The sequence below is a fragment of the Hyla sarda genome, unplaced genomic scaffold (genome assembly GCF_029499605.1).
Source record: "Hyla sarda isolate aHylSar1 unplaced genomic scaffold, aHylSar1.hap1 scaffold_706, whole genome shotgun sequence".
Lineage (NCBI taxonomy): Eukaryota > Metazoa > Chordata > Amphibia > Anura > Hylidae > Hyla > Hyla sarda.
In genome coordinates, this window is record NW_026610725.1 from 133,224 (window position 1) to 159,494 (window position 26,271).

At 32.4% G+C, this 26,271-nt stretch overlaps 1 long non-coding RNA gene across 1 annotated transcript; it reads right to left on the bottom strand.

Moving 5' to 3' along the window:
• On the bottom strand, positions 1-25,971 carry LOC130344228 (uncharacterized). Its single transcript, XR_008883211.1, has 3 exons — positions 25,957-25,971; positions 10,064-10,117; positions 1-346 (listed from the first exon to the last, which is right to left on the bottom strand). It is a non-coding gene; the product is annotated as an uncharacterized LOC130344228 (long non-coding RNA).
• Positions 25,972-26,271: the final 300 nt, after the last annotated feature.

A 26,271-nucleotide genomic window follows, 5' to 3' on the forward strand; every position in this document is an offset into this window, starting at 1 on the left:
ACCGTCACTGGAAATAGAGATGCGCTGTCCGAGCTTTGTTCCTTGAAGTTTATAGAAACAACTGACACCGGGTTATTGGAAGAGACAGACACGACATACGAGGAGCTCCCAGAATCCATCAGCTGGATCTTAGATGGAAGTGGAATGGTCTTTTCCTCCAGTTTATTTAAGGTGAACTTTGGATTGAATGAAGTGGCGCTGATGGTATTGATCCTGACGCTGACCGTGGTGGAGTCCTGTAAGGCAGTGATGGAGAGGCTGAGGGTGGGATTGCCGGTACTTCTATTATGGTTCTGCATAAAAGCTGTGATGAACTCTGTTCCGGGGACCCCGGCGGAGCACAGGGCTGGTGTAGGAGAAGGGAGAGAAGAAAGGGAGAAAAATTGTGATATAATAAAAAAAATATTGGTGTATATATATATATTTTTGCATTTTAAGTGTTTCTAGCACATTCACAGACGAATGGCAATGCTTGTGTGTGATCTTACCCTTTATCCCTCCAACCCCATGGTACATATGTTGTGACAGGTTTCCTGTTTTAATGAGGCTCCATTCATCATTTAAAGGGGTATTCTGAAGAAATGTGTTCCTGTTTAACTGTGTTCAGGATGCAGTTAACTAAAATATAAACTATACTTACCCCCTTATTCCCCTGCGCTATCTCCTTGTCCGTCCCTGCCGCACTATACTGTCTTGTGTCTGAGCCGCACAAAGGACCTTCCCACTCAGTCAATAAGTGGTTGAGGTGGGCACTACGTCAGGTTGTGTGAGGTATTAGAGTCAGTTCCATTGAAGTAAATAGAGCCAAGTTGTAATACCACACACAACCTGAGGACAGGGGTGGTGCTGTTTTTAGAAGAATCTAATTCAATAAGAAGGAGTTAAGCGCGAAACTCCCCATGCGTGGAAAGCTTTTTGGTCTTTATTTCATAGGTGCAGATACAGACATGCAGAAGGAAACTGCCGACATACAAATAGGGCCGCTGCCCACTGCAAGTATGTGTGTGCACCTATGAAATAAAGACCAAAAAGCCTTTAACGCATGGTGAGTGCCACATTTAGTTCCTTCTTATCGACTGTTATTGACTTATTGACTAATTGTGTTTGACGTGGCAGAGCACTGCCACATAGCGGAGCACAGGTGTCCAACCCAGACAGCTCCGAATGTAGTGTGGGACCTTAAAGGAGCAGTGCCAAGCTGACTTACTATTGAAAAGTATTTTAGGAGAAATTAGCTCACCTTTCTATTCCTGAATAACCCCTTTAAATAATGCCCCTTACTCCTATATTTTTCTAAGACTTTTCTCTATTATATGACACCTTTAAAGTGTTACCAGCATATTCACAGCCGAATGACAATGCTCGTGTTTGAAATTACCCTTAACCCCTCCTACCCCATGATGTACATTTATGTCATAGGCAGGAATAGGTTGTAGATGCTCAGGAGTGGAGTGCATGGGAACAGCGGTAAGGGCTGAAGATGGTGCTGGAATCTGCAGTTCAACCCCTTAGATTTCACTACATTTATAAGATTGACAGGGGGAGAAAGCTCCCCTTTTGCCCAATTGTGATCCCATGAGGAGATCGTGGGGTTCCAATGGATGGAATGGCAGCCAGGGGCCTCTAAGTTTACCTTGTATGGAAGCTGCTGAGGTCCAGCCATTTATATTGTGTCATACAGTGTAAGAAAAAATATCACTACAGTTTTTAAGCTTAAGCCAGATGTGGATCCATGAGGAGGGAGAAGTATAAAGCCTTCCTTTATATTTCGAATTCCTTTTGAACACACTTCTGGGAGATAACCAAGAAAAACACTCAAGTGGAAACGCATCCTAAGGTCATATTCACAAGGCTGAAAATGTCTGCCTAGAAAATACAGATGCACATTCTGCCTATTTGCTTGCACTAGGAGCCCTCATATATATATATATATATATATATATATATATATATATATATATATATTACAGAAAATAATAATAATAATGTTTAAAGAAATGAAATTGCCCCTTTTCCAATAAAGCCCTATACATAATAGATATCTGCACATTCTATAAAACTGTAATATTATTGACCCTACACAGTAAATGACATTTGAAAAAAAACAACAAGCCATAATTGCTAATACATGGTAACCCTTGCTTCCAAAATAAGTGTAGCCTGTATCACAAAAATAATACCAATAGGAAGAACATCTGGCCTTGAAAAAAAAATTGTCCTTACACAATTCTGTCGGTCAAAAAAAATCAGAAAAACTGATAAAAAGGTCATATTAATCTCAAAATAGTAAAAAAAATGGCATAAAAAACTAACCTCTTACACAACTCTGCTGGCCTAAAAATGAAAAGTTATGAAAATGTTGCAAAATATGGCCCCAAAGTCTGCAGAGTGATCCTTTACTTCTGAGGCCTGGGTCTAGCTGCGCATTAGCACTACTCATGGGATAGTTCTATAACCCTCCCATTTGGGGTAATATTCTGTCGAATTTTTCGGTTAGTACCTGCCGTGTTATAAAAATTAATATATATATACAGTCCCAGAACAATGCAGCACTTCTTATCCAACCCAATGTGAAAGATGGTGCCAGCGTCCCTCAGGACTTGATCAGAGTCCATCCACGGACAAGAACCAAAAACAGGCGCAGCACTCCAACAAAAAGGGTGATTTAATATCTCATGTCAGCATGTAGTAATGACATATTAAATCACCCTTTTTGTTGGAGTGCTGCGCCTGTTTTTGGCTCATATATATATACAACAACAAAAAACGTGATCTCAAATGGCTGGAGGTGTCTACCCCATATGCGGTTGGGCATTTATACTGGGGGAGCAGATCCTGCCCTTGTGTCCGTTGTTAGGGGCGATCCCCAGCATAAAAATGCAAACAATGGAGGATTCCTGCAGCGGACTACAAGTGCCACAATAGAATCCAACACCAGATAGACAGTGCGGATGTGTAACAATAAGAATACAATACAGGGATATAGGTCACTACTGTGGTAGATGTAACAATACATTGGCTAATCCCTCAACACTGATGGTAAAATTGAGACATTCGCCAGTATATCCTTATATGAAGGACACACCAGAGCCCGCACACCAACGCCAGTATATCCTTATATGAAGGACACACCAGAGCCCGCACACCAACGCCAGTATATCCTTATATGAAGGACACACCAGAGCCCGCACACCAACGCCAGTATATCCTTATATGAAGGACACACCAGAGCCCGCACACCAACGCCAGTATATCCTTATATGAAGGACACACCAGAGCCCGCACACCAACGCCAGTGTATCCTTATATGAAGGACACACCAAAGCCTGCACACCAACGCCAGTATATCCTTATATGAAGGACACACCAGAGCCCACACACCAACGCCAGTATATCCTTATATGAAGGACACACCAGAGCCCGCACACCAACACCAGTATATCCTTATATGAAGGACACACCAGAGCCCGCACACCAACGCCAGTATATCCTTATATGAAGGACACACCAGAGCCCGCACACCAACGCCAGTATATCCTTATATGAAGGACACACCAGAGCCCGCACACCAACGCCAGTATATCCTTATATGAAGGACACACCAGAGCCCGCACACCAACGCCAGTATATCCTTATATGAAGGACACACCAGAGCCCGCACACCAACGCCAGTATATCCTTATATGAAGGACACACCAGAGCCCGCACACCAACGCCAGTATATCCTTATATGAAGGACACACCAGAGCCCGCACACCAACGCCAGTATATCCTTATATGAAGGACACACCAGAGCCCGCACACCAATGCCAGTATATCCTTATATGAAGGACACACCAGAGCCCGCACACCAATGCCAGTATATCCTTATATGAAGGACACACAACGCCAGTATATCCTTATATGAAGGACACACCAGAGCCCGCACACCAACGCCAGTATATCCTTATATGAAGGACACACCAGAGCCCGCACACCAACGCTAGTATATCCTTATATGAAGGACACACCAGAGCCCGCACACCAACGCCAGTATATCCTTATATGAAGGACACACCAGAGCCCGCACACCAACGCCAGTATATCCTTATATGAAGGACACACCAGAGCCCGCACACCAACACCAGTATATCCTTATATGAAGGACACACCAGAGCCCGCACACCAACGCCAGTATATCCTTATATGAAGGACACACCAGAGCCCGCACACCAACGCCAGTATATCCTTATATGAAGGACACACCAGAGCCCGCACACCAACGCCAGTGTATCCTTATATGAAGGACACACCAAAGCCTGCACACCAACGCCAGTATATCCTTATATGAAGGACACACCAGAGCCCACACACCAACGCCAGTATATCCTTATATGAAGGACACACCAGAGCCCGCACACCAACACCAGTATATCCTTATATGAAGGACACACCAGAGCCCGCACACCAACACCAGTATATCCTTATATGAAGGACACACCAGAGCCCGCACACCAATGCCAGTATATCCTTATATGAAGGACACACCAGAGCCCGCACACCAACGCCAGTATATCCTTATATGAAGGACGCACCGGACCCCGCACACCAACGCCAATATATCCTTATATGAAGGACACACCAGAGCCCGCACACCAACGCCAGTATATCCTTATATGAAGGACACACCAGAGCCCGCACACCAACGCCAGTATATCCTTATATGAAGGACACACCAGAGCCCGCACACCAACGCCAGTATATCCTTATATGAAGGACACACCAGAGCCCGCACACCAACGCCAGTATATCCTTATATGAAGGACACACCAGAGCCCGCACACCAATGCCAGTATATCCTTATATGAAGGACACACCAGAGCCCGCACACCAATGCCAGTATATCCTTATATGAAGGACACACAACGCCAGTATATCCTTATATGAAGGACACACCAGAGCCCGCACACCAACGCCAGTATATCCTTATATGAAGGACACACCAGAGCCCGCACACCAACGCTAGTATATCCTTATATGAAGGACACACCAGAGCCCGCACACCAACGCCAGTATATCCTTATATGAAGGACACACCAGAGCCCGCACACCAACGCCAGTATATCCTTATATGAAGGACACACCAGAGCCCGCACACCAACGCCAGTATATCCTTATATGAAGGACACACCAGAGCCCGCACACCAACGCCAGTATATCCTTATATGAAGGACACACCAGAGCCCGCACACCAACGCCAGTATATCCTTATATGAAGGACACACCAGAGCCCGCACACCAACGCCAGTATATCCTTATATGAAGGAGACACCAGAGCCCGCACACCAACGCCAGTATATCCTTATATGAAGGACACACCAGAGCCCGCACACCAACGCCAGTATATCCTTATATGAAGGACACACCAGAGCCCGCACACCAACGCCAGTATATCCTTATATGAAGGACACACCAGAGCCCGCACACTAACGCCAGTATATCCTTATATGAAGGACACACCAGAGCCCGCACACCAACCCCAGTATATCCTTATATGAAGGACACACCAGAGCCCGCACACCAACGCCAGTATATCCTTATATGAAGGACACACCAGAGCCCACACACCAACGCCAGTGTATCCTTATATGAAGGACACACCAGAGCCCGCACACCAACGCCAAGGTGTATCCTTATATGAAGGACACACCAGAGCCCGCACACCAACGCCAGTATATCCTTATATGAAGGACACACCAGAGCCCACACACCAACGCCAGTGTATCCTTATATGAAGGACACACCAGAGCCTGCACACCAATGCCAGTATATCCTTATATGAAGGACACACCAGAGCCCGCACACCAATGCCAGTATATCCTTATATGAAGGACACACCAGAGCCCGCACACCAACGCCAGTGTATCCTTATATGAAGGACACACCAGAGCCCGCACACCAACGCCAGTATATCCTTATATAAAGGACACACCAGAGCCCGCACACCAACGCCAGTATATCCTTATATGAAGGACACACCAGAGCCCGCACACTAACGCCAGTATATCCTTATATGAAGGACACACCAGAGCCCGCACACCAACGCCAGTATATCCTTATATGAAGGACACACCAGAGCCCGCACACTAACGCCAGTATATCCTTATATGAAGGACACACCAGAGCCCGCACACCAACGCCAGTATATCCTTATATGAAGGACACACCAGAGCCTGCACACCAACGCCAGTATATCCTTATATGAAGGACACACCAGAGCCCGCACACCAACGCCAGTATATCCTTATATGAAGGACACACCAGAGCCCGCACACCAACGCCAGTATATCCTTATATGAAGGACACACCAGAGCCCGCACACCAACGCCAGTATATCCTTATATGAAGGACACACCAGAGCCCGCACACCAACGCCAGTATATCCTTATATGAAGGACACACCAGAGCCCGCACACCAACACCAGTATATCCTTATATGAAGGACACACCAGAGCCCGCACACCAACGCCAGTATATCCTTATATGAAGGACACACCAGAGCCCGCACACCAACGCCAGTATATCCTTATATGAAGGACACACCAGAGCCCGCACACCAACGCCAGTATATCCTTATATGAAGGACGCACCGGACCCCGCACACCAACGCCAGTATATCCTTATATGAAGGACACACCAGAGCCCGCACACCAACGCCAGTATATCCTTATATGAAGGACGCACCGGACCCCGCACACCAACGCCAGTATATCCTTATATGAAGGACACACCAGAGCCCGCACACTAACGCCAGTATAACCTTATATGAAGGACACACCAGAGCCCGCACACCAACGCCAGTGTATCCTTATATGAAGGACACACCAGAGCCCGCACACCAACGCCAGTGTATCCTTATATGAAGGACACACCAGAGCCCGCACACTAACGCCAGTATAACCTTATATGAAGGACACACCAGAGCCCGCACACCAACACCAGTGTATCCTTATATGAAGGACACACCAGAGCCCGCACACCAACGCCAGTGTATCCTTATATGAAGGACACACCAGAGCCCACACACCAACGCCAGTATATCCTTATATGAAGGACACACCAGAGCCCGCACACTAACGCCAGTATATCCTTATATGAAGGACACACCAGAGCCCGCACACTAACGCCAGTATATCCTTATATGAAGGACACACCAGAGCCCGCACACTAACGCCAGTATATCCTTATATGAAGGACACACCAGAGCCTGCTCATAGAAACATAGAATGTGTCGGCAGATAAGAACCATTTGGCAAATCTAGTCTGCAAAATATTCTGAATACCATGAATAGTCCCTGGCCCTATCTTATATGAAGGATAGCCTTATGCTTATCCTATGCATGTTTAAACTCCTTGACTGTATTTGCAGCGACCACTTCTGCAGTAAGGCTATTCCATGCATCCACTACTCTCATTAATACTTCCTGATATTACTGCAGAAACCTTTGCCCCTCTAATTTTAAACTATGTCCTCTTGTGGTAGTTTTCCGTCATTTAAATATGCTCTCCTCCTTTACCCTGTTGATTCCCTTTATGTATTTAAAAGTCTCTATCATATCCCCTCTGTCTCTTCTTTCTTCTATACATGTTAAGGTCCTTTAACCTTTCCTGGTAAGTTTTATCCTGCAATCAATGTACAAGTTTGGTATCTTCTCTGAACTCTCTCTAGAGTATCTATATCCTTCTGGAGATACGGCCTCCAGTACTGCGCACAATACTCCAAGTGAGGTCTCACCAGTGTTCTGTACAGCGGCATGAGCACTTCTCTCTCTACTGCCTATACCTCTCCCTATACTCCCATGAGCACTTCTCTCTACTGCTTATACCTCTCCCTATACTCCCATGAGCACTTCTCTCTACTGCTTATACCTCTCCCTATACACCCATGAGCACTTCTCTCTACTGCTTATACCTCTCCCTATACTCCCATGAGCACTTCTCTCTACTGCTTATACCTCTCCCTATACACACATGAGCACTTCTCTCTCTACTGCTTATACCTCTCCCTATACTCCCATGAGCACTTCTCTCTCTACTGCTTATACCTCTCCCTATACTCCCATGAGCACTTCTCTCTACTGCTTATACCTCTCCCTATACTCCCATGAGCACTTCTCTCTCTACTGCTTATACCTCTCCCTATACTCCCATGAGCACTTCTCTCTACTGCTTATACCTCTCCCTATACATCCAAGCATTCTGCTAGTGTTTCCTGCTGCTCTATTACATTGTCTTCCTACCTTTAAGTCTTCTGAAATAATTTCTCCTAAATCCCTTTCCTCAGATACTGAGGTCAGGACTGTGTCACATGTTCTATATTCTGCCTGAGGGTTTTTACCCCCCAGGTGCATTATCTTGCACTTATCCACATTAAATTTCAGTTGCCAAAGTTCTGACCATTCTTCTAGTTTGCCCAAATCCTTTTGCCTAAATCTTTTCCCTAAATCCTCTGGTGTGTCCTTCATATAAGGATATACTGGATAATCTCTCAATTTTAACATCAGTGATGAGGGATTAGCCAATGTCACTGTATACAACTACCACAGTAGTGACCTACATTCCTGTATTTTATATATTTTTAAATATATTTATTAAAATTGAGAATCAGGAAAAAAAACATTTTTCTTTTATTATACATCGAATTTCAGGGGGGGGGGCAGTTTTAAAATAAGTTAATATGAGGGGTTTCTAGCATCCAAGTCTCTCAAACTCTCAAAAAACTATTTATGGAAATTTTCAAGGAAATTGGTAAATTTGCTGCAGAACTTCTACTGTAATTCATCTGAGGTCCTAAGAATAGTAAAAGGGTGTTGCCACATAGACAGATTGTAAATGTGAATTTACTAATCTATGTGGAATGACTATATTTCACTAACATAAAGTACAATGTGTCACAAAAGAAATCTCAGAATCACTCATCACAAGGTCAATAGTACATAAAGTGAGACAGGTCAGATGAGGAAAATGAGCCTCAGTCCTGAAGGGGTTAAAATACTGGAAGGATAAAAAATGTGTCAACAAACAAAACACAATGCAAAACTAATATACCCCCCAAAAAACCTGATATACCACAAAAAAATATGGATATATCCTGAATACATGTGATAAACCCCAAATACACCTAATATACCCCAAAAGCATCTAACTTATCCTGAACTAGCTGAATACCCGGCATTGCCCGGTTTTTCCTTCCTAATCCTTGTTGAGGAGGGGGTGAGTAAGGGTTAAATCACCGATCCTATGTTTGTTGGTGACATATAAGTAACATGTGTGCCAAGTTTCATGTTTGGAAGTTTTTGTGGAACACACACACACGTTTAGTTTTATATATATAGATACATGTAATATGACCTGAATACATCTAAAATACCCGGAACACATCTCATATACCCTGAATATATCTAATATACATTAAAACACCTAATCTATCCTGAATACATGTAATATAACCTGAATACACCTAATATAACCCAAATACACATACCCCAAAACACAACTACTATACCTTATATACCCTGAATACACCTAATATACCCCAAAGAAGCCTAATATAACCTGAATACAACTAATATACTCTGAATACATCTAATATAACCAAAACCCACCTTATATACAATAAATATATCTAATATACACTGAATATACCTAATATATCCCATATGCATCTAATATTACCAGAATACACCTAATATACCCCAAATACATCTAATATAGTGTGGCCTCCATTCACTCTGGGGCTTCTGAGGATCGGTGAGGGCACCGCTCAGCAATCTTCTGAAGCCCCATAGGGAGTGAATGGAGCCTGGGCTGATTTTTATTTATTTATTTATTTATATGGCGCCTACAGATTCCGCAGCGTTTACAATTATGGGAACAAACAAAGACAAGTATCAGACATAATATTAAACAATATTACACATCAGCTGTACAACCCCCTGATCTGTCCTGGCCTCTTATTTTATGGATAGGCAGAAACTAATCTTGATGTAACCCTTTTAATATCCCAACTATAACTGATACTCACTGATTTCCAGGCAGAGCAGCAGGAGGAATGGCAGAGCCTGAGAGCGCCCCATTGCTGAAAAAGAAGAGAAATGATATGTTATTTTGTGGGCCTAGTGTAAAGATAAGACAGAATGATGAAATGATACAATTGCATTTCTGTAGAAGAAAAAGCCACTATTTTCTGTGAGACGGGGCAGTAAAAATGAACCAGAGGGGCAAATTGATAAATTCAGGATTATTAGATGATCATAGAAAATTCTATAAGGCTTCAGTAGGATCCAGTAGAAAGGAGGAGTATTAGTCCTTCCTTGATATTTCCAATTCCTTTTGAATAAACTTCTGGCTTTGGCTCAAAAACTGCAGTGTCAGAAAAGATTTAAAAAATGCAAAGAAAAACAACAAAAAAACCTGCGTAGAATCCTAACCTAAAACTCATCGGAGAATCTGCAGTAACTCCAGGGTCCGCATATAATATCGCACATTACATGATGTCCTTATGGAGATAATTTCCCTCTGCTCCATTATCTGCTTCTTGTCTTAAGAAATCCCATTATTTTACTGGTTATATTATTATCTATATATTTATTATTACTCTTATTATTAGGCTGTGTACACATTATATTACTGGTTATATTATTATTTGTATATTTATTATTACTCTTATTATTAGGCTGTGTACACATTATATTACAGGTTATATTATTATCTATATATTTATTATTACTCTTATTATTAGGCTGTGTACACAGTATATTACAGGTTATATTATTATCTATATATTTACTATTACTCTTATTATTAGGCTGTGTACACATTATATTACTGGTTATATTATTATTTGTATATTTATTATTACTCTTATTATTAGGCTGTGTACACATTATATTACTGGTTATATTATTATTTGTATATTTATTATTACTCTTATTATTAGGCTGTGTACACATTATATTACTGGTTATATTATTATCTATATATTTATTATTACTCTTATTATTAGGCTGTGTATACAGTAGTGCACCCATATTCCTGTATTGTATTCTAATTGTTACACATCCGCACTGTTTATCTGGTGTAGGATTCTATTGTGGCACTTGTAGTCCGCTGCAGGAATCCTCCATTGTTTGCATTTTTATGCTGGGGATCGCCCCTAACAACGGACACAAGGGCAGGATCTGCTCCCCCAGTATAAATGCCCAACCGCATATGGGGTAGACACCTCCAGTCATTTGAGATCACGTTTTTTGTTGCTTGTTTAAATTTTATATTTGGAGGTGTGTAAACTCCAACATTAATGCGCCTTGAATATCTACCAGGCAGCATTAAGGAAGCACCTGAGAGGCCAGGCACCTATATTAGCCAACTCAGGGGGGGCCTGCAGCCTCCCCCTCCCATTGCATGTGCTCAGTCACACTGGAGGGTATCTGGGAGGACGCTGTGAGTCAACCGAATGCTGCCGTAATTGCCCACTGGCCCCTGTTCTGCTTATCAAGCACAGGTAGGACTAGCGTTAGGTCTCGCACCAAAATGAGAAACCTTGGCGTTGGTGTGCGGGCTCTGGTGTGTCCTTCATATAAGGATATACTGGCGTTGGTGTGCGGGCTCTGGTGTGTCCTTCATATAAGGATATACTGGCGTTGGTGTGCGGGCTCTGGTGTGTCCTTCATATAAGGATATACTGGCGTTGGTGTGCGGGCTCTGGTGTGTCCTTCATATAAGGATATACTGGCGTTGGTGTGCGGGCTCTGGTGTGTCCTTCATATAAGGATATACTGGCGTTGGTGTGCGGGCTCTGGTGTGTCCTTCATATAAGAATATACTGGCGTTGGTGTGCGGGCTCTGGTGTGTCCTTCATATAAGGATATACTGGCGTTGGTGTGCGGGCTCTGGTGTGTCCTTCATATAAGGATATACTGGTGTTGGTGTGCGGGCTCTGGTGTGTCCTTCATATAAGGATATACTGGCGTTGGTGTGCGGGCTCTGGTGTGTCCTTCATATAAGGATATACTGGCGTTGGTGTGCGGGCTCTGGTGTGTCCTTCATATAAGGATATACTGGCGTTGGTGTGCGGGCTCTGGTGTGTCCTTCATATAAAGATATACTGGCGTTGGTGTGCGGGCTCTGGTGTGTCCTTCATATAAGGATATACTGGCGTTGGTGTGCGGGCTCTGGTGTGTCCTTCATATAAGGATACACTGGCGTTGGTGTGCGGGCTCTGGTGTGTCCTTCATATAAGGATATACTGGCGTTGGTGTGCGGGCTCTGGTGTGTCCTTCATATAAGGATATACTGGCGTTGGTGTGCGGGCTCTGGTGTGTCCTTCATATAAGGATATACTGGCGTTGGTGTGCGGGCTCTGGTGTGTCCTTCATATAAGGATATACTGGCGTTGGTGTGCGGGCTCTGGTGTGTCCTTCATATAAGGATATACTGGCGTTGGTGTGCGGGCTCTGGTGTGTCCTTCATATAAGGATATACTGGCGTCGGTGTGCGGGCTCTGGTGTGTCCTTCATATAAGGATATACTGGCGTTGGTGTGCGGTCTCTGGTGTGTCCTTCATATAAGGATATACTTGCGTTGGTGTGCGGGCTCTGGTGTGTCCTTCATATAAGGATATACTGGCGTTGGTGTGCGGGCTCTGGTGTGTCCTTCATATAAGAATACACTGGCGTTGGTGTGCGGGCTCTGGTGTGTCCTTCATATAAGGATATACTGGCGTTGGTGCGGGCTCTGGTGTGTCCTTCATATAAGGATACACTGGCGAATGTCTCAATTATAACATCAGTGTTGAGGGATTAGCCAATGTATTGTTACATCTACCACAGTAGTGACCTATATCCCTGTATTGTATTCTTATTGTTACACATCCGCACCGTCTATCTGGTGTAGGATTCTATTGTGGCACTTGTAGTCCGCTGCAGGAATCCTCCATTGTTTGCATTTTTATGCTGGGGATCGCCCCTAACAACGGACACAAGGGCAGGATCTGCTCCCCCAGTATAAATGCACAACCGCATATGGGGTTGAGCCCCTCCAGCCATTTGAGATCACGTTTTTTGTTGTTTGTTTATACATTATATTACTGGTTATATTATTATTTGTATATTTATTATTACTCTTATTATTAGGCTGTGTACACAGTATATTACTGGTTATATTATTATTTGTATATTTATTATTACTCTTATTATTAGGCTGTGTACACATTATATTACTGGTTATATTATTATTTGTATATTTATTATTACTCTTATTATTAGGCTGTGTACACAGTATATTACTGGTTATATTATTATTTGTATATTTATTATTACTCTTATTATTAGGCTGTGTACACATTATATTACTGGTTATATTATTATTTGTATATTTATTATTACTCTTATTATTAGGCTGTGTACACAGTATATTACTGGTTATATTATTATTTGTATATTTATTATTACTCTTATTATTAGGCTGTGTATACATTATATTACTGGTTATATTATTATTTGTATATTTATTATTACTCTTATTATTAGGCTGTGTACACATTATATTACTGGTTATATTATTATTTGTATATTTATTATTACTCTTATTATTAGGCTGTGTACACAGTATATTACTGGTTATATTATTATTTGTATATTTATTATTACTCTTATTATTAGGCTGTGTACACATTATATTACTGGTTATATTATTATTTGTATATTTATTATTACTCTTATTATTAGGCTGTGTACACAGTATATTACTGGTTATATTATTATTTGTATATTTATTATTACTCTTATTATTAGGCTGTGTACACATTATATTACTGGTTATATTATTATTTGTATATTTATTATTACTCTTATTATTAGGCTGTGTACACAGTATATTACTGGTTATATTATTATTTGTATATTTATTATTACTCTTATTATTAGGCTGTGTATACATTATATTACTGGTTATATTATTATTTGTATATTTATTATTACTCTTATTATTAGGCTGTGTACACATTATATTACTGGTTATATTATTATTTGTATATTTATTATTATTCTTATTATTAGGCTGTGTACACAGTATATTACTGGTTATATTATTATCTATATATTTATTATTACTCTTATTATTAGGCTGTGTACACATTATATTACAGGTTATATTATTATCTATATATTTATTATTACTCTTATTATTAGGGTGTGTACACATTATATTACTGGTTATATTATTATTTGTATATTTATTATTACTCTTATTATTAGGCTGTGTACACAGTATATTACTGGTTATATTATTATTTGTATATTTATTATTACTCTTATTATTAGGCTGTATATACAATATATTACTGGTTATATTATTATCTATATATTTATTATTAATCTTATTATTAGGCTGTGTATACATTATATTACTGGTTATATTATTATTTGTATATTTATTATTACTCTTCTTATTAGGCTGTGTACACATTATATTACTGGTTATATTATTATTTGTATATTTATTATTACTCTTATTATTAGGCTGTGTACACAGTATATTACTGGTTATATTATTATTTGTATATTTATTATTACTCTTATTATTAGGCTGTGTACACAGTATATTACTGGTTATATTATTATTTGTATATTTATTATTACTCTTATTATTAGGCTGTGTACACAGTATATTGCTGGTTATATTATTGTTTGTATATTTATTATTACTCTTATTATTAGGCTGTGTATACAGTATATTACTGGTTATATTATTATCTATATATTTATTATTACTCTTATTATTAGGCTGTGTATACATTATATTACTGGTTATATTATTATTTGTATATTTATTATTACTCTTATTATTAGGCTGTGTACACAGTATATTACTGGTTATATTATTATTTGTATATTTATTATTAATCTTATTATTAGGCTGTGTATACATTATATTACTGGTTATATTATTATTTGTATATTTATTATTACTCTTATTATTAGGCTGTGTACACATTATATTACTGGTTATATTATTATTTGTATATTTATTATTACTCTTATTATTAGGGTGTACACAGTATATTACTGGTTATATTATTATTTGTATATTTATTATTACTCTTATTATTAGGCTGTGTACACATTATATTACTGGTTATATTATTATTTGTATATTTATTATTACTCTTATTAGGCTGTGTACACATTATATTACTGGTTATATTATTATCTATATATTTATTATTACTCTTATTATTAGGCTGTGTACACATTATATTACTGGTTATATTATTGTTTGTATATTTATTATTACTCTTATTATTAGGCTGTGTACACAGTATATTACTGGTTATATTATTATTTGTATATTTATTATTACTCTTATTATTAGGCTGTGTACACATTATATTACAGGTTATATTATTATTTGTATATTTATTATTACTCTTATTATTAGGGTGTGTACACAGTATATTACTGGTTATATTATTATTTGTATATTTATTATTACTCTTATTATTAGGCTGTGTATACAGTATATTACTGGTTATATTATTATCTATATATTTATTATTAATCTTATTATTAGGCTGTGTATACATTATATTACTGGTTATATTATTATTTGTATATTTATTATTACTCTTCTTATTAGGCTGTGTACACATTATATTACTGGTTATATTATTATTTGTATATTTATTATTACTCTTATTATTAGGCTGTGTACACAGTATATTACTGGTTATATTATTATTTGTATATTTATTATTACTCTTATTATTAGGCTGTGTATACAGTATATTACTGGTTATATTATTATCTATATATTTATTATTACTCTTATTATTAGGCTGTGTACACATTATATTACTGGTTATATTATTATTTGTATATTTATTATTACTCTTATTATTAGGGTGTACACAGTATATTACTGGTTATATTATTATTTGTATATTTATTATTACTCTTATTATTAGGCTGTGTACACATTATATTACAGGTTATATTATTATTTGTATATTTATTATTACTCTTATTATTAGGGTGTGTACACAGTATATTACTGGTTATATTATTATTTGTATATTTATTATTCTTATTATTAGGCTGTGTACACAGTATATTACTGGTTATATTATTATTTGTATATTTATTATTACTCTTATTATTAGGCTGTGTATACAGTATATTACTGGTTATATTATTATCTATATATTTATTATTACTCTTATTATTAGGCTGTGTACACATTATATTACTGGTTATATTATTATTTGTATATTTATTATTACTCTTATTATTAGGCTGTGTACACATTATATTACTGGTTATATTATTATTTGTATATTTATTATTACTCTTATTATTAGGCTGTGTACACATTATATTACTGGTTATATTATTATTTGTATATTTATTATTACTCTTATTAGGCTGTGTACACATTATATTACTGGTTATATTATTATCTATATATTTATTATTACTCTTATTATTAGGCTGTGTACACAGTATATTACTGGTTATATTATTATTTGTATATTTACTATTACTCTTATTATTAGGCTGTGTATACATTATATTACTGGTTATATTATTATTTGTATATTTATTATTACTCTTATTATTAGGGTGTACACAGTATATTACTGGTTATATTATTATTTGTATATTTATTATTACTCTTATTATTAGGCTGTGTATACATTATATTACTGGTTATATTATTATCTATATATTTATTATTACTCTTATTATTAGGCTGTGTATACATTATATTACTGGTTATATTATTATTTGTATATTTATTATTACTCTTATTATTAAGCTGTGTACACATTATATTACTGGTTATATTATTATCTATATATTTATTATTACTCTTATTATTAGGGTGTGTACACATTATATTACTGGTTATATTATTATTTGTATATTTATTATTACTCTTATTATTAGGCTGTGTACACAGTATATTACTGGTTATATTATTATTTGTATATTTATTATTACTCTTATTATTAGGCTGTGTACACATTATATTGCTGGTTATATTATTATTTGTATATTTATTATTACTCTTATTATTAGGCTGTGTACACAGTATATTACTGGTTATATTATTATTTGTATATTTATTATTACTCTTATTATTAGGCTGTGTATACAGTATATTACTGGTTATATTATTATCTATATATTTATTATTAATCTTATTATTAGGCTGTGTATACATTATATTACTGGTTATATTATTATTTGTATATTTATTATTACTCTTATTATTAGGCTGTGTACACATTATATTACTGGTTATATTATTATTTGTATATTTATTATTACTCTTATTATTAGGCTGTGTACACAGTATATTACTGGTTATATTATTATTTGTATATTTATTATTACTCTTATTATTAGGCTGTGTACACATTATATTACTGGTTATATTATTATTTGTATATTTATTATTACTCTTATTATTAGGCTGTGTACACATTATATTACTGGTTATATTATTATTTGTATATTTATTATTACTCTTAAAAGGCTGTGTACACATTATATTACTGGTTATATTATTATCTATATATTTATTATTACTCTTATTATTAGGCTGTGTACACATTATATTACTGGCTATATTATTATTTGTATATTTATTATTACTCTTATTATTAGGCTGTGTACACAGTATATTACTGGTTATATTATTATTTGTATATTTATTATTACTCTTATTATTAGGCTGTGTACACATTATATTACAGGTTATATTATTATTTGTATATTTATTATTACTCTTATTATTAGGGTGTGTACACAGTATATTACTGGTTATATTATTATTTGTATATTTATTATTACTCTTATTATTAGGCTGTGTACACAGTATATTACTGGTTATATTATTATTTGTATATTTATTATTACTCTTATTATTAGGCTGTGTATACAGTATATTACTGGTTATATTATTATCTATATATTTATTATTACGGTACTCTTATTATTAGGCTGTGTACACATTATATTACTGGTTATATTATTATTTGTATATTTATTATTACTCTTATTATTAGGCTGTGTACACATTATATTACTGGTTATATTATTATTTGTATATTTATTATTACTCTTATTATTAGGCTGTGTACACATTATATTACTGGTTATATTATTATTTGTATATTTATTATTACTCTTATTAGGCTGTGTACACATTATATTACTGGTTATATTATTATCTATATATTTATTATTACTCTTATTATTAGGCTGTGTACACAGTATATTACTGGTTATATTATTGTTTGTATATTTATTATTACTCTTATTATTAGGCTGTGTACACAGTATATTACTGGTTATATTATTATTTGTATATTTATTATTACTCTTATTATTAGGCTGTGTACACAGTATATTACTGGTTATATTATTATTTGTATATTTATTATTACTCTTATTATTAGGGTGTGTACACAGTATATTACTGGTTATATTATTATTTGTATATTTATTATTACTCTTATTATTAGGCTGTGTATACAGTATATTACTGGTTATATTATTATCTATATATTTATTATTACTCTTATTATTAGGCTGTGTACACATTATATTACTGGTTATATTATTATTTGTATATTTATTATTACTCTTATTAGTAGGCTGTGTACACATTATATTACTGGTTATATTATTATTTGTATATTTATTATTACTCTTATTATTAGGCTGTGTACACATTATATTACTGGTTATATTATTATTTGTATATTTATTATTACTCTTATTAGGCTGTGTACACATTATATTACTGGTTATATTATTATCTATATATTTATTATTACTCTTATTATTAGGCTGTGTACACAGTATATTACTGGTTATATTATTATTTGTATATTTACTATTACTCTTATTATTAGGCTGTGTACACAGTATATTACTGGTTATATTATTATTTGTATATTTACTATTACTCTTATTATTAGGCTGTGTATACATTATATTACTGGTTATATTATTATTTGTATATTTATTATTACTCTTATTATTAGGGTGTACACAGTATATTACTGGTTATATTATTATTTGTATATTTATTATTACTCTTATTATTAGGCTGTGTATACATTATATTACTGGTTATATTATTATCTATATATTTATTATTACTCTTATTATTAGGCTGTGTATACATTATATTACTGGTTATATTATTATTTGTATATTTATTATTACTCTTATTATTAGGCTGTGTACACAGTATATTACTGGTTATATTATTATTTGTATATTTATTATTACTCTTATTAGGCTGTGTACACAGTATATTACTGGTTATATTATTGTTTGTATATTTATTATTACTCTTATTATTAGGCTGTGTACACAGTATATTACTGGTTATATTATTATTTGTATATTTATTATTACTCTTATTATTAGGCTGTGTACACATTATATTACAGGTTATATTATTATTTGTATATTTATTATTACTCTTATTATTAGGGTGTGTACACAGTATATTACTGGTTATATTATTATTTGTATATTTATTATTACTCTTATTATTAGGCTGTGTACACAGTATATTACTGGTTATATTATTATTTGTATATTTATTATTACTCTTATTATTAGGCTGTGTATACAGTATATTACTGGTTATATTATTATCTATATATTTATTATTACTCTTATTATTAGGCTGTGTACACAGTATATTACTGGTTATATTATTATTTGTATATTTATTATTACTCTTATTATTAGGCTGTGTATACATTATATTACTGGTTATATTATTATTTGTATATTTATTATTACTCTTATTATTAGGCTGTGTATACATTATATTACTGGTTATATTATTATCTATATATTTACTATTACTCTTATTATTAGGCTGTGTATACATTATATTACTGGTTATATTTTTATTTGTATATTTATTATTACTCTTATTATTAGGCTGTGTACACATTATATTACTGGTTATATTATTATCTATATATTTATTATTTCTCTTTTTATTAGGCTGTGTACACATTATATTACAGGTTATATTATTATTTGTATATTTATTATTACTCTTATTATTAGGCTGTGTACACATTATATTACTGGTTATATTATTATCTATATATTATTACTCTTATTATTAGGCAGTGTACACATTATATTACTGGTTATATTATTATTTGTATATTTATTATTACTCTTATTATTAGGCTGTGTACACATTATATTACTGGTTATATTATTATCTATATATTATTACTCTTATTATTAGGCAGTGTACACATTATATTACTGGTTATATTATTATTTGTATATTTATTATTACTCTTATTATTAGGCTGTGTACACAGTATATTACTGGTTATATTATTATTTGTATATTTATTATTACTCTTATTATTAGGCTGTGTATACATTATATTACTGGTTATATTATTATTTGTATATTTATTATTACTCTTATTATTAGGCAGTGTACACATTATATTACTGGTTATATTATTATTTGTATATTTATTATTACTCTTATTATTAGGCTGTGTATACATTATATTACTGGTTATATTATTATTTGTATATTTATTATTACTCTTATTATTAGGCAGTGTACACATTATATTACTGGTTATATTATTATTTGTATATTTATTATTACTCTTATTATTAGGCTGTGTACACATTATATTACTGGTTATATTATTATTTGTATATTTATTATTACTCTTATTATTAGGCTGTGTATACATTATATTACTGGTTATATTATTATTTGTATATTTATTATTACTCTTATTATTAGGCAGTATACACATTATATTACTGGTTATATTATTATCTATATATTTATTGTTACTCTTATTATTAGGATGTGTACACATTATATTACTGGTTATATTATTATTTGTATATTTATTATTACTCTTATTATTAGGCTGTGTATACATTATATTACAGGTTATATTATTTGTATATTTATTATTACTCTTATTATTAGGCTGTGTACACATTATATTACTGGTTATATTATTATTTGTATATTTATTATTACTCTTATTATTAGGCTGTGTACACATTATATTACTGGTTATATTATTATTTGTATATTTATTATTACTCTTATTATTAGGCTGTGTACACAGTATATTACTGGTTATATTATTATCTATATATTTATTATTACTCTTATTATTAGGGTGTACACATTATATTACTGGTTATATTATTATTTGTATATTTATTATTACTCTTATTATTAGGCTGTGTACACATTATATTACTGGTTATATTATTATCTATATATTTATTATTACTCTTATTATTAGGGTGTGTACACATTATATTACTGGTTATATTATTATTTGTATATTTATTATTACTCTTATTATTAGGCTGTGTACACAGTATATTACTGGTTATATTATTATCTATATATTTATTATTACTCTTATTATTAGGCTGTGTACACATTATATTACTGGTTATATTATTATTTGTATATTTATTATTACTCTTATTATTAGGCTGTGTACACAGTATATTACAGGTTATATTATTTGTATATTTATTATTACTCTTATTATTAGGCTGTGTACACATTATATTACTGGTTATATTATTATTTGTATATTTATTATTACTCTTATTATTAGGCTGTGTATACATTATATTACTGGTTATATTATTATCTGTATATTTATTATTACTCTTATTATTAAGGTGTATATACATTATATTACTGGTTATATTATTATTTGTATATTTATTATTACTCTTATTATTAGGCTGTGTATACATTATATTACTTGTTATATTATTATTTGTATATTTATTATTACTCTTATTATTAGGCTGTGTATACATTATATTACAGGTTATATTATTATCTATATATTTATTATTACTCTTATTATTAGGCTGTGTACACATTATATTACTGGTTATATTATTATTTGTATATTTATTATTATTCTTATTATTAGGCTGTGTACACAGTATATTACTGGTTATATTATTATCTATATATTTATTATTACTCTTATTATTAGGCTGTGTACACATTATATTACTGGTTATATTATTATTTGTATTTTTATTATTACTCTTATTATTAGGCTGTGTACACAGTATATTACTGGCTATATTATTATCTGTATATTTATTATTACTCTTATTATTAGGCTGTGTATACATTATATTACTTGTTATATTATTATTTGTATATTTATTATTACTCTTATTATTAGGCTGTGTATACATTATATTACAGGTTATATTATTATCTATATATTTATTATTACTCTTATTATTAGGCTGTGTACACATTATATTACTGGTTATATTATTATTTGTATATTTATTATTATTCTTATTATTAGGCTGTGTACACAGTATATTACTGGTTATATTATTATCTATATATTTATTATTACTCTTATTATTAGGCTGTGTACACATTATATTACTGGTTATATTATTATTTGTATTTTTATTATTACTCTTATTATTAGGCTGTGTACACAGTATATTACTGGCTATATTATTATCTGTATATTTATTATTACTCTTATTATTAGGCTGTGTACACAGTATATTACTGGCTATATTATTATCTATATATTTACTATTACTCTTATTATTAGGCTGTGTACACATTATATTACTGGTTATATTATTATTTGTATATTTATTATTACTCTTATTATTAGGCTGTGTACACATTATATTACTGGTTATATTATTATTTGTATATTTACTATTACTCTTATTATTAGGCTGTGTACACAGTATATTACTGGTTATATTATTATCTATATATTTATTATTACTCTTATTATTAGGCTGTGTACACATTATATTACTGGTTATATTATTATTTGTATATTTATTATTACTCTTATTATTAGGCTGTGTACACAGTATATTACTGGTTATATTATTATCTATATATTTATTATTACTCTTATTATTAGGCTGTGTACACATTATATTACTGGTTATATTATTATCTATATATTTACTATTACTCTTATTATTAGGCTGTGTATACATTATATTACTGGTTATATTATTATTTGTATATTTATTATTACTCTTATTATTAGGCTGTGTATACATTATATTACTGGTTATATTATTATTTGTATATTTATTATTACTCTTATTATTAGGGTGTGTACACAGTATATTACTGGTTATATTATTATTTGTATATTTATTATTACTCTTATTATTAGGCTGTGTATACAGTATATTACTGGCTATATTATTATCTGTATATTTATTATTACTCTTATTATTAGGCTGTGTACACAGTATTTTACTGGTTATATTATTATTTGTATATTTATTATTACTCTTATTATTAGGCAGTGTACACATTATATTACTGGTTATATTATTATTTGTATATTTATTATTACTCTTATTATTAGGCTGTGTACACAGTTTATTACTGGTTATATTATTATTTGTATATTTATTATTACTCTTATTATTAGGCTGTGTACACAGTATATTACTGGTTATATTATTATTTGTATATTTATTATTACTCTTATTATTAGGCTGTGTACACATTATATTACAGGTTACATTATCTATATATTTATTATTACTCTTATTATTAGGCTGTGAACACATTATATTACAGGTTATATTATTATTTGTATATTTATTATTAATCTTATTATTAGGCTGTGTACACATTATATTACAGGTTACATTATCTATATATTTATTATTACTCTTATTATTAGGCTGTGTACACATTATATTACTGGTTATATTATTATTTGTATATTTATTATTATTCTTATTATTAGGCTGTGTACACAGTATATTACTGGTTATATTATTATCTATATATTTATTATTACTCTTATTATTAGGCTGTGTACACATTATATTACTGGTTATATTATTATTTGTATATTTATTATTACTCTTATTATTAGGCTGTGTACACATTATATTACTGGTTATATTATTATTTGTATATTTATTATTACTCTTATTATTAGGCTGTGTACACATTATATTACTGGTTATATTATTATCTATATATTTATTATTACTCTTATTAGGCTGTGTACACATTATATTACTGGTTATATTATTATCTATATATTATTACTCTTATTATTAGGCTGTGTACACATTATATTACTGGTTATATTATTATTTGTATATTTATTATTACTCTTATTATTAGGCTGTGTATACATTATATTACTGGTTATATTATTATTTGTATATTTATTATTACTCTTATTATTAGGCAGTGTACACATTATATTACTGGTTATATTATTATTTGTATATTTATTATTACTCTTATTATTAGGCTGTGTATACATTATATTACTGGTTATATTATTATTTGTATATTTATTATTACTCTTATTATTAGGCTGTGTACACATTATATTACTGGTTATATTATTATTTGTATATTTATTATTACTCTTATTATTAGGCTGTGTACACAGTATATTACTGGTTATATTATTATTTGTATATTTATTATTACTCTTATTATTAGGCTGTGTACACATTATATTACTGGTTATATTATTATTTGTATATTTATTATTACTCTTATTATTAGGCTGTGTACACAGTATATTACTGGTTATATTATTATTTGCATATTTATTATTACTCTTATTATTAGGCTGTGTACACATTATATTACTGGTTATATTATTATTTGTATATTTATTATTACTCTTATTATTAGGCTGTGTACACATTATATTACTGGTTATATTATTATTTGTATATTTATTATTACTCTTATTAATAGGGTGTGTATACATTATATTACTGGTTATATTATTATTTGTATATTATTACTCTTATTATTAGGCTGTGTGCACATTATATTACTGGTTATATTATTATTTGTATATTTATTATTACTCTTATTATTAGGCTGTATGTACATTATATTACTTGTTATATTATTATTTGTATATTTATTATTACTCTTATTATTAGGCTGTGTACACATTATATTACAGGTTATATTATTATCTATATATTTATTATTACTCTTATTATTAGGCTGTGTACACAGTATATTACAGGTTATATTATTATCTATATATTTACTATTACTCTTATTATTAGGCTGTGTATACATTATATTACTGGTTATATTATTATTTGTATATTTATTATTACTCTTATTATTAGGCTGTGTACACATTATATTACAGGTTATATTATTATTTGTATATTTATTATTACTCTTATTATTAGGCTGTGTACACATTATATTACTGGTTATATTATTATCTGTATATTTATTATTACTCTTATTATTAGGCTGTGTATACATTATATTACAGGTTATATTATTATCTATATATTTACTATTACTCTTATTATTAGGGTGTGTACACATTATATTACAGGTTGTGCTTATTATTATTTTTCATTTTGAAATCTGCAACATGGAGCCACAAGGCCTTCTCTGAGTCATATCTATCTATCTATCTATCTATCTATCTATCTCATATCTATCTATCTATCTCATATCTATCTCATATCTATCTATCTACCTATCCCATATCTATCTATCTAATCTATCTATCTATGTATCAATCAATCTATCTCATATCTATCTATATCTATCTATCTCATACCTATCTATCTATCTATCTATCTCATATCTATCTATCTATCAATCTATCTCATATCTATCTATATCTATCTATCTCATATCTATCTCATATCTATCTATCTCATATCTATCTATCTCATATCTATCTATCTATCTCATATCTATCTATCTATCTCATATCTATCTATCTATCTATCTATCTATCTCATATCTATCTATCTCATTATACTTAGCAAGAAAAAAAAGAAGAAAAACTGGCACCGATACCTTATGGATGCAGCCCCCCCGAGATGGACAATGAGAACACAGGGCAGGTAGTCAGGTAAATCCACATGCGGCGGTGCTAGGAATATGAATAGCAAATCAGTAATACTAAAATAGAAGCAACATACAGGCGCCTGCACTCACCGCATAAGTACTTGTCAGGCTGCTCCTCCGGATCGGTATACAAGGTAACGTGGGGCGCTGACAAGTACTTATGCGGTGAGTGCAGGCGCCTGTATGTTGCTTCTATTTTCTATCTATCTCATATCTATCTGTCTATCTGATATCTATCTATCTCATATCTATCTCATATCTATC